The following is an 11,256-nucleotide window of genomic DNA, read 5'->3' on the forward strand; positions in this document are numbered from 1 at the left end:
TAGGCAGAGGACTTTAGTCCCGGTTTGAGACACGAACCGGGACTAAAGGTGGCGCACATGCGGGCTGCCCACCGCGTAGCCCTTTAGTCCCGGTTTGGGACATGAACCGGGACTAAAGGTTCCTTAAGGGCCGCGACTAAAGCCTCGAGGGAGGCATTGAGAATTGGGGCGACGTGGCCGGGCCTTTAGTCCCGACCCAAAGGCAGGCCGGGACTAAAGGGTCCCGGCCAAAGGCCCGTTTTCCACTAGTGTGACCTATATTTTTGTTTTCTTATGTCAAATTTTTTGTAGTGAATCAATATAAACGTATCTATTTGCATTTCAAATTTAATTTATTTATGAAATGGTCGTAAAATTACGTCGGTGAGGAATAATTTAATCTACACCCTGGGTGATGAATAGACCCCTTCTTTAAATTAGATCGAACGGTTGCAGGACGGTCTTCTACCACAGGAACGTGTACGAGCAATTCAAGAGGAAATTGCCAGATTCTTAGATGCAGAGGTCCTAGATGTGGAGAATACTATTGCCCGTCGATGCAATTGATATGAAATGATATAGTGGAAAAAAGATGCATATATGTGCATGTAACTCGTGTCTACATTTTGTAAATATGTTCGACAAAGCACGACGGATGAGATGGTGTAATATATTCGTGACGATGTCCAATATAGTTGTTCCTTTATTGTTGTGTATGTAGCATCCAATTTAGTGCAAAACAAGAATTAAAAATACCCCAAACAAATAGATGGAAAAATAGGAGGCAGCAAAATAGCCCAATACAATTTAGTGCAAAACCCAAAACCTTAAAAATTACTAAAAAACAGCAAATAAATAGCCCCGGTTCGTAATACGAATTACAAACCGGGACTAATACCCCTCCCCCCTCCACTAGTAGAAAAAGGGCCTTCAGTCCTGGTTCGGTTGGGCCATTAGTCCCGGTTCGCGAACCCGGACTAATCAACCGGGACTAATGTTGGCCCCGGTTCGGCCCCGAACCGGGGCTAATGGCCTTCCATGTGGCGGGGCTGCGAGCGAGGTGGGAGGGGTATTAGTCCCGGTTCGTATCCTATTTCTTCGCTGTTTTTTAGCAATTTTTGCGTTCAGGGTTTTGCACTAAATTGGATGGGCTATTTTGCTTCCCCCTATTTTCCCATATATTTGTTACATATATATTGCACATTGTCACGAATATATTACACCATCTCATCCGTTGTGCTTTGTCGAACATATTTACAAAATGTAGACACGAGTTACATGCACATATATGCATCTTTTTTACACTATATCATTTCATATCATTTCCGTCGAATGGCAATAGTATTCTAATCGATCATCTAACAACTCAGCATCATCTTAATGACATACCAAGTTATCATATGATACACATAAAATAAAACAGAGAAACATCATAATACATAGTCATCATATGCATGCATCCTAATCAATCATGTCAAGTAATAACATAAACCAGAATAAGTTGTATCTCATAAGACCTAGTCCTCGCTCTTAGCTATAATGTCATAAAACAGAATAACACCTATGTCTCCATGATGAAGCACAGAGATCCAACGGTCTCCAACTTGTGGCTTGTGAACCTTCTTTATTTCTCTCCATGCTTCAATTTGGAGCCTTTTTGATCTTGATTTGAGGTTACTCGAGTATGGAGCATCGAACTCAGCCCTCACCGGGCTTCTAATTTTCATTTGACCTTCTGGGTGCATCAACAGAGGCACTACATCATGTGGTAGTTGCTGTTGAAGAACATAATAATAACATAGTTAGCAATGTAATCAACACCATTTATGCAATAGTAGAGCGTACTTAATTAGGAAACTCTTATCAAGATATTTCGGCGAATGTCATCTCGCCTCAACCTATGCACTAGTGGCATGTAAAATGTATAATTTTGGCCAATTCCAAAATTATACGGGAAGGTATCCCTAGAAACCAGAACACCAGCAACAAGAAAGTGGAGAAGAATATTGTCACATCCCTGAAACCCTAATCAAGTTAGCATTGTGCTCATATCTTCTTTGCATTGCATCCAAGAAAATTTCAACAAGAACAAAGCAAGTGGTGAACAAAAACTCAAAAACCCTAGCCACTTCTCAAATTCAAAGGAATTACAAACTTGTTCAAATCAATGAACCCAAAATGGCCTCAAGAAAAGTTCAACTTTTCTGATAATTCTTGAAAGCAATTAAGCAATGAAGAAAACCATTTTCTTAATACATTTGGCATTTTAAATAAATGCAAAAGGCTAATGGTTTCAAGTTTTAAATTTGAATTCAAAAACTTTAAGTGTTCAAAAATGTTGAAAACTTCATGGGCAATTGGAAATATTCCAACTAACACCCCAGCATTTTTCATACTATTTTTAGTTTGCTTTTTGAAGCCAAAATAAATAGAAATAAATGTCACTAATTAAAACAGAAACAGAAATAGAAGAAAATGGAAAAATCCTATTCTACGCTTACCTGCGAGGCCCAGCTTACCAGGGGCTGGGTCGTCTTCTTCCTCTGCCTTCTGGCAAAGGAGAGATCGACCACGGCGGCCTCCTCCACCTCCTGCTTCGCCGTGGCGACCTTCGGTGCCCCCCAGGACAACGCGACAACGGGGATGACTACCCCGAGCGCGTCCCTATGCGTTCCCGAGCACCATTCGCCCTCTCCTCTCGGTTCTCTCCTCCCTCCTCCTACCGCCATTGTCAGAAGCTTGAGCTCGAGGAGCCCGAGCTCTCTAGCCACAGGGAAGCCCCCCCGAGTGTTCCATCCTCTCCGCAACGTCGAGCCCGACACGCACGTCGACGAAGCCATCCTCCTCGAGCCCTGCAACGCGTCCAGTGCCGTCGTCTTCAACCTTCGGCCGCCGGCAAATCGACGGTGGATCGCCGGCTACAGCCCCTCCCCGAGCAGTCTGAGCCCAGCTTTGCCTACACCGTGAGCTTGCGAGCATTTCCCCTCTGTTTCCCCTCTCTCTCCGGCACTCTAGCCCCGGGACCCATGAACCCGAGCTCCGGAGCCGCCTCGGCTCGTCGTCGGCATGCTCCGGCCACCCATAGCCCCTCCTGATGCCCGTAGAGGATGAGGCCGAGCCTGGGGATCATCCCAGTGCTCTCGGCACTCGATTCCGAGCACCACAACACGATTTGGTTCGTCTCCGGCGAAGATCCGCCGCGGATCTGGTCCCCGCCGGTCAGTCTCCGGCGGGGGACGACGTGGCCGGCCTAATCCCGGTGGATTAGCTCTAAGCAACCACTGACAGTGGGCCGAGCAGTGGGTCAAACCCACTTAGGGGCTGGTCAGCGCGGGATTAGCTCCTGAGACGCTGACCAGTGGCCCCCACCCGTCAGGTTTGACCTGACCAGGTCAGTTGACCTACTAACGCATTGCTCATGTGGTTATGACGCAATAAAGAGTTTTCTGAATTAAAAGAATTCCAGAAAAATGCCAAAACTTCTAAAAATCATAGAAATGAATCTGTAACTCCAATGAAAATAATTTATATTGAAAAAGTATCAGAAAAATCCAAGGAATCTGAATATGTCATTTTCAAACATGTTTGAAAATGTTACTGGACCAAACATGTAGAATAATGAATAAGTTAAATTTCATAAATGCTATGGAGATGGAATTTGAAAATCATTTGAATTCCACTTCAAATGATATGATCAAACATTGTTCAATCACAAACCAGCAACTTAACATGTCATTTCCATGATGTTAAAAACAAGTTGATATGAGCATCAAGTCGAATCAATTAAAATGGTATTCGAGAATACCTCGTTTGAAGTGATATTTGAATCTGATTCAAATCAACTTCAAACCTAACAAATGTGAGCTATATTAGCAAACCACCTTGCATCCTCATGCCATGCTCATGCATCATCTTGTTTCATATGATTGTCATTGATTGTTGTCATTTCTTTCGGTAGGCTCCGCTCCTCCGGATTCCACCGAATATCCGACTGACGGATATTGTCCCTCCTCTAAGCAACAAGGCAAGCAACCATTTTGATCATCCCGATAAATCCCATGTTCTCGCTCCTGCACTTATTTATTGCATTAGGATGAAATGCTTCAAATGCTTTTGCCACGTTAGTTGAACCCACTTCCTTTGCATGACCTGTCCTTGTCGCAGTAAATAGCTGAACCTTGCAACCTATCATACCTGATAGATGCTTGAGCCATGATGTGCCTTATCCTGCTATGCATGCTATGCTTAGAGTTGTGTATGGTATGTCATCTGGGAGATGAACATAATAGTGAGAATGTGTTCAGTAAGTAAAGGTGGTGTGTTGAACCTGATTTGGCAAAGGTACCGGTGAAAGGCTATGTAGGAGTACATGGCGGGTTGTTTCATTGGAACCGTCCTTAGGAACCGAGTTCCGTGTATGTAATCCAAGACTAGATACTACCACACGTTGGGATACTTAATTGACCCTCTTGACTTATTAATCACTTAGTACTCGGTCCAGGAGTTGCAAGTAGTTTCTGGTGTTTATAGTCATGCTGGAGGCCGTGCATAGCGCTGACCTGAGAGGTGGGCTGTGATGCGGTAGGCAGTGGCACGGTGTACCAAGTGGCACCCGGATGGTGGGCTTGGGAACCCTGCGCACATTGTTTGGGCCATGGCAGAAACCTCGGCCGGAATTCCGTGCGGGTTACCCTCAGATAGGCGATAAACCTGGACTAAGTATTAGCGTGGTTAACGGTCGTGGCCGACTCCCTCGCTGGGCTTCCGCTTGAAGGTTGCCGAGGTGCATGACGTGCACATGGCGATAAGTGGCGAGAGCGTGTGTGACGAAGTACACCCCTGCAGGGTTATGATCTATTCGAATAGCCGCGTCTGCGGATATGGACTACTTGGAGACATATGTTGTTCATAGATAACTTCAATGGCTACTCATAAAATTGTCAAGATAAGCGTGAGTGTCGTGGACGGCATTTCCGTATGGAGACGGAATGGTTCCACGATAGAGTATTGTTCTGGTGTTAGTGGACTCGTGTGCGAGAAATCAAGTTGTCAAAAATTATTTTAAAATGCAAGTTGTCTAGCCACGAGTCAAATGTTGGTTTCCCGCATGAAACCCCACAATTCCTTATTGATACATTGCCTGAGTAGATAGTTATCCTAAAGTCTTGCTGAGTACTCCTGTACTCATGTTTGCTTAATAATTTGTTGCAGAGGTTGCTAATGACCCTAATGGAGGGTTCTTCCTAGACATCGACGACGACGAGTAGCTGGTGTCCCAGCTACGATTTGGCCCTAGGTTGGGTCTATAGTATAGTCAGGCCACGTGCCTTCTAGTTTCACCTGTCTGTACTCAGACAGTTTAATCACTTCCGCTGGCTTGTAACCGAATGACTGCTATGATGGGTCGTGAGACCCCTACTGTGTAATATTACATGTGTGGCTCTTCCGAGCGTTGGTATCATAGCCTGACTGACTGTGGGACTACTAAACCAAACTGGTCGAAGTCGAGTCTACAATTGCTTTAGTTATATATAAGGGAATTGTTTGTGGAAGGGACCGTAATACTCTTGTTCTCTTCTCAAGTTATTCTTTTTTGGTCATCCTCATCTTTTCTGCGGGAATTAAGGACTAGGTTACTCATCCTCTTCTAGGCTCGTGTTTCTGATCGGTAGACTATAGGACTACGGGTCGAGAGATATTTGGGTTTCTTCCATCCCTAGGAAAAAGGAAGTAAGTTTGATGATCAGAGAATTGAATTTGATACTTGAGTGGTTACGCTATTCTATTTTTGGGTTTTCTCAAAATTGTTTTTGAGCATGTACAGCCGTTATGCTGCCCAATTTTGCATTCAGAGCTCTAATGCTTTTGCATTACTCTCTATTTTCAGATGCATGGCCGTCCTTCTCGTCAGGTGGTTCGTCTGACCAGGTGCATTGATGTGCCGGGTCATACGGCCATGCTGGTCAGGGTGATGTCGGTGTGCGGTTACCGCTGGGACCCAGAGTACACAGTGGAGGAACAGTACCGAGACTTCAACCAGAGCCAATATATCTGCACTGTTAGGGTATTTCCAGACTACCCTGGGGCTGAGGAGCCAATCCATTGGTCATATGGATTGGGAGTCACTGTTGACATGACAGTACAAGATGCCGCCTATTCAATGCTGACCATTATGAGGGCGAGACATGCACTGCTGCAGAATTCAGAGTTCTGCTATGTTCCTGCCTCTCAGCCTGGTGAAGAGGGATACCTCAGCGGGGTCTATTTTGATTCCACTATGGAGGATCCGCTATTGCAGTCCACTGTTGAGATGCTAGAGAACAGAGACAGGGATGCTCGTGCTCTCTGCATGGAGCTTTATGCTACACGTGCCCGTCTGTGGATGGCTTTGACGCAGCTGGCACCGGTAGTCGAGACAGGGTACGGAGATATGGAGATGCTGAACCCTGTTAGGACCCATCTTTCGGCCCATGTTGACTGGCCCGCTATAGGAGGAGTCACCCCTCTTCGGGGAACCCTACTACCACCAATCAGGGGACCAAGGCCGCATCCGTGTCCTTACGGATCCCAGGGATCTCATGCCAGAGTATTTCCTGATCCGCAGGTTGAGCTTCCAGGCCATGGAGGCAATCTTTATGAGATGTTCTATGCGGATGCCTGAGCTGTGAGTGGAAGGATAGTATGGTAGTAGCCGTACGTTCACAGTCCTGTGTGACTTGTGAAGTATGCTTGTGATGTGAAATGAATTCCGGAGGCCTAGATAAATAATGTATAGGAAGCTTGTAAGCCTCTGATGAGTAGTTTCATAATTTCAGTAGTTTGCTCTTCGGTTAAGTTGTACTGAACTATGTAAGGGTGTGTATGAACCATGGTGTATATATAGCAGTTTCTTGTTACCATGTTGTTCGGATATTCATTTCCGCATTCCATGTGTTCAGTGCATTCTTAATCCATACCTAGTATTGATAATGATTTTGGTCTAAGCTGTGAGTATTTTTGTCAGGATGGTGTTCACCAGGTTGAACCGTGCCCCTGCTCATGAGCAAGGAGAGGGTAGTCAAGCGTCGCAGGAAGACCTGCCTCACCCGCCCTCTCTGGCGGAAGTGATACTTGAGGCAGAGAGAAACAAAAGGGAGACCAACCGACTGTTAGAGCGTATTGAGCAGAATACGGCTCGTCAGCCTAGGAATGCTGCAGTGTCCCTCAATGACTTTGTGAAGCTGAATCCTCCAAAGTTCCATCACTCCGTCGATCCCCTCGACGCTGATGATTGGCTGTGCAGTATCTCACGTAAGATTCGCTCTACGAATGTTTCTGAGGCCGACAAGGTGACCTTTGCGGCATATTTTCTGGAAGGACCCGCCAATATGTGGTGGGAGAACTTTGAAGCTATGCGTCCTGCTGAACCAGAAGCCACATGGGCAGACTTCAGTGCAGCCTTCCGTCTGCACCATATTCCAGAGGGCCTGATGGACAGAAAGAGAGAGGAGTTCTGTGCATTCACCCAGGGAAAGTTGACCGTGGATGCCTATAGTCGCGAGTTCAGTAACCTCTCCCGCTATGCAACAGAGGAGGTGTCTACTGATGCCAAGAAGCAAGCAAGATTCCGTAAGGGTCAGAGCCCTGAGCTTCGTCGTGATCTGCGCCTCCACGAGTGTGCAAGCTTCCAAGCCCTGGTCAACAAGGCGATCAGTGCTGAGACTGGTCATACCGACTTCGAAGCCACAAAGAAGCACTCCCGTGACTTTGGCTCGTCATCTGGTTCCGTGTTTCCAAAGCGCAGGCTGTGGGTTCCAAACAGTTTTCTGCCGCCAAGATACACTCCGAGGCCATCCTACATGGCGCCTCAGACGAATCAGACCAACCCTCCAGCAAAAACCTATGGTGGTCCAGCTAGCAATGCTGCACCACGTGCCAACCAAGTGATATGCTACAAGTGTGGAGAACCAGGGCACTATTCCTGTGAGTGTCCTCAGAATGTGGGTGCCAAGCAACCCGGAAAGTCCGTCGGGCAAGGCAAGTTGGGCAAAGCTTACTATGTGAAGCCAACTCCTGCACGTGGCCGTGTGAACTATGTCTCAGCAGAAGAAGCTGCAGAGGATCCCGACGTCATACTGGGTACGCTTCTTGTTAATCATCACCCAACATCTGTTCTTTTTGACACTGGGTCTACTCATTCCTTCATTTCAGAAAGTTATGCACAGTTGCATAACATGTCTTTTTGTGATATGCCAGTTCCATTGGTTGTCCAAACTCCTGGTAGTAAATGGCAAACCTCTAGGATAACCTATGACAATGAAATTCTAGTAGACAGGCTAGTATTTCTAGCCTCATTAATAGCCCTGAAATCTTCGGATATTAATATCATCTTGGGTATCGACTGGATGTCATCTCATTATGCCAAGATTGATACTCATACTATAAATGTTCACCTTACCCATCCCTCGGGTGAGATAGTCAATGTCTCTACTCGATTTGCCAAATGCCAACTCTATTCCCTGAATGCCAACCCTCTTCCGGAACTTGAAGACATCCCGGTAGTCCGTGACTTTCTGGATGTCTTTCCAGAGGAACTGCCAGGAATTCCACCTGATAGAGATGTAGAGTTCATAATAGATCTTGTTCCGGGAACTGTTCCAATAGCCAGAAGACCATATAAGATGGCACCCTTGGAGCTAGCCGAACTTAAGAAGCAACTAGATGAGGCCTTGAATAAAGGTTTCATTTTTCCTAGCTCTTCTTCTTGGGCTTGCCCCGTCCTATTCGTCAAGAAGAAAGACGGAACGGATCGGATGGTTGTAGATTACCGACCAGTTAATCTGGTCACCATAAAGAACAAGTATCCGCTCCCCAAGATCAACGACCTGTATGATCAGCTCGCTGGATCCTCAGTCTTCTCCAAAATGGATTTGAGGTTGGGATACCATCAAATCAAGATCAAGAACGGGGACATTCCAAAAACGGCTTTTGTTACTCGTTATGGCCAATACGAGTACACCGTCATGTCCTTCGGTTTAACCAATGCCCCAGCCACTTTCTCTCGTCTGATGAATTCAATCTTCATGGAGTATTTGGATAAATTCATCGTGGTATACCTCGATGATATTCTCATCTACTCGAAGAACGAACGAGAACATGACGAGCATCTAAGGCTGGTATTGATGAAACTTCGAGAGCATCGCCTTTATGCCAAGTTTTCAAAATGTGAATTTTGGTTACCAGAAGTGACCTATCTAGGTCATGTAATCTCTGGTAAGGGTATTGCTGTCAATCCTGAGAGAGTTCAAGCCGTCCTTGATTGGACTCAACCTGAATCGGTTAAGCAAGTTAGGAGTTTTCTTGGTCTAGCGAGCTATTGTCGCCGCTTTGTCAAGAATTTCTCCAAGGTTGCAAAGCCTCTAACTGAACTCCTCAAGAAGGATAAAAAGTTCGAGTGGACACCACAGTGTGAGCATAGTTTTCAGGAACTGAAAAGACGCCTGACTTCCGCACCTGTGTTGCTACCACCAGATTTTTCTAAGGACTTTGTTATCTATTGCGATGCCTCGCGACAAGGATTAGGTTGCATTCTCATGCAAGACCGTCATGTGATTGCATACGCATCTCGACAGTTGCGTCCACATGAGGATAATTATCCCACACATGATATTGAGCTTGCACCTGTGGTCCATGCACTAAAAACCTGGCGACATTACCTTCTGGGTAATCGTTGCGAAATATTCACTGATCACCAAAGTCTGAAATATATCTTCACCCAGCCGGACTTGAATCTTAGGCAAAGACGGCGGGTTGAGTTGATCTCGGATTACGACTTAGGGATAACTTACACCCCGGGGAAGGCCAATGTTATGGCTGATGCACTAAGTCGTAAATCTTATTGTAACAATTTGATGCTACAACAAGGTCAACCACATCTCTATGAGGAATTTCGAAAGTTAAATCTCCATATTGTTCCTCAAGGATTCCTTTCTACCCTGGTGGCGAAGCCTACTCTTAGGGATCAAATCATAGCCGTGCAGGCTTATGATAAGGGTATATCCCGGATCAAGGAGAATATTGCTAGCGATAACGCTAGGGATTTCTCCATCAATGAAAAAGGTGTTGTGTTCTTTCAGAACCGTTTAGTGGTTCCTAAGAGCAAACGTCTGCGGCAATTGATCCTTAAGGAGGCTCATGATTCTCCTCTCACCATTCATCCCGGTAGTACTAAGATGTATCAGGACCTATGCCAGAGGTTCTGGTGGACTAGGATGAAGAGAGAAATTGCTGAGTTCGATGCCAACTGCGACGTTTGTCGTCGAGTTAAGGTAGAACATCAAAGGCCTGCTGGCACCCTTCAACCTTTAGCTATTCCTGAATGGAAATGGGATAAAGTTAGTATGGATTTCATTACCGGATTTCCCAAGACCAAGAAAGGAAATAATGCTATCTTTGTGGTCATTGACCGTCTCTCCAAAGTAACTCATTTTCTTCCAGTTCGTGAGAGTATAACAACTAGCCAGTTAGCAGAGTTATATGTCTCTCGAATAGTGTCTCTTCCTGGTGTTCCCCTGGAGATTAACTCAGACCGTGGGAGTATCTTTACTTCTCGCTTCTGGGAAAGTTTTCAGAATGCTATGGGGACTCACTTATCTTTTAGCACTGCTTTCCATCCTCAATCAAGTGGTCAAGTAGAAAGAGTGAATCAAATCCTAGAAGATATGCTCCGCGCTTGTGTTATATCGTTCGGTATGAATTGGGAGAAGTGCCTTCCATTCGCCGAATTTGCTTATAACAATAGTTATCAATCAAGCCTGGGCAAAGCCCCTTTTGAAGTTCTCTATGGACGAAGATGTCGAACACCTCTTAATTGGTCAGAAACCGGAGAGAGGCAACTCTTTGGCCCGGATATGATCCAGGATGCTGAAAAGCAGGTTCGCATTACTCGTGAAAAGTTGAAAACAGCCCATTCTCGTCAAAAGAGCCAATATGATCGTCATCATAAGGCTGTGACCTTTGAAGTTGACGAGAAGGCTTACCTTCGGGTTACACCTTTGAAGGGTACCCATCGATTCGGTATCAAGGGCAAGTTGGCTCCTTGTGACATTGGTCCTTTTCGCATTCTTGCCAAACGAGGAGAAGTTGCCTACCAGTTGGAACTTCCTCCGCATCTTTCCAAGGTTCATGATGTCTTCCACGTCTCGCAACTCAGGCGTTGCTTTTCGGATCCTATCCGTGAAGTGGACCACGAGACGCTTGATCTCCAAGATAACCTTTCATACCGAGAATACCCCGTGC

This window comes from Hordeum vulgare, chromosome 3H, assembly GCF_904849725.1.
Source record: "Hordeum vulgare subsp. vulgare chromosome 3H, MorexV3_pseudomolecules_assembly, whole genome shotgun sequence".
Classification (NCBI taxonomy): domain Eukaryota; kingdom Viridiplantae; phylum Streptophyta; class Magnoliopsida; order Poales; family Poaceae; genus Hordeum; species Hordeum vulgare.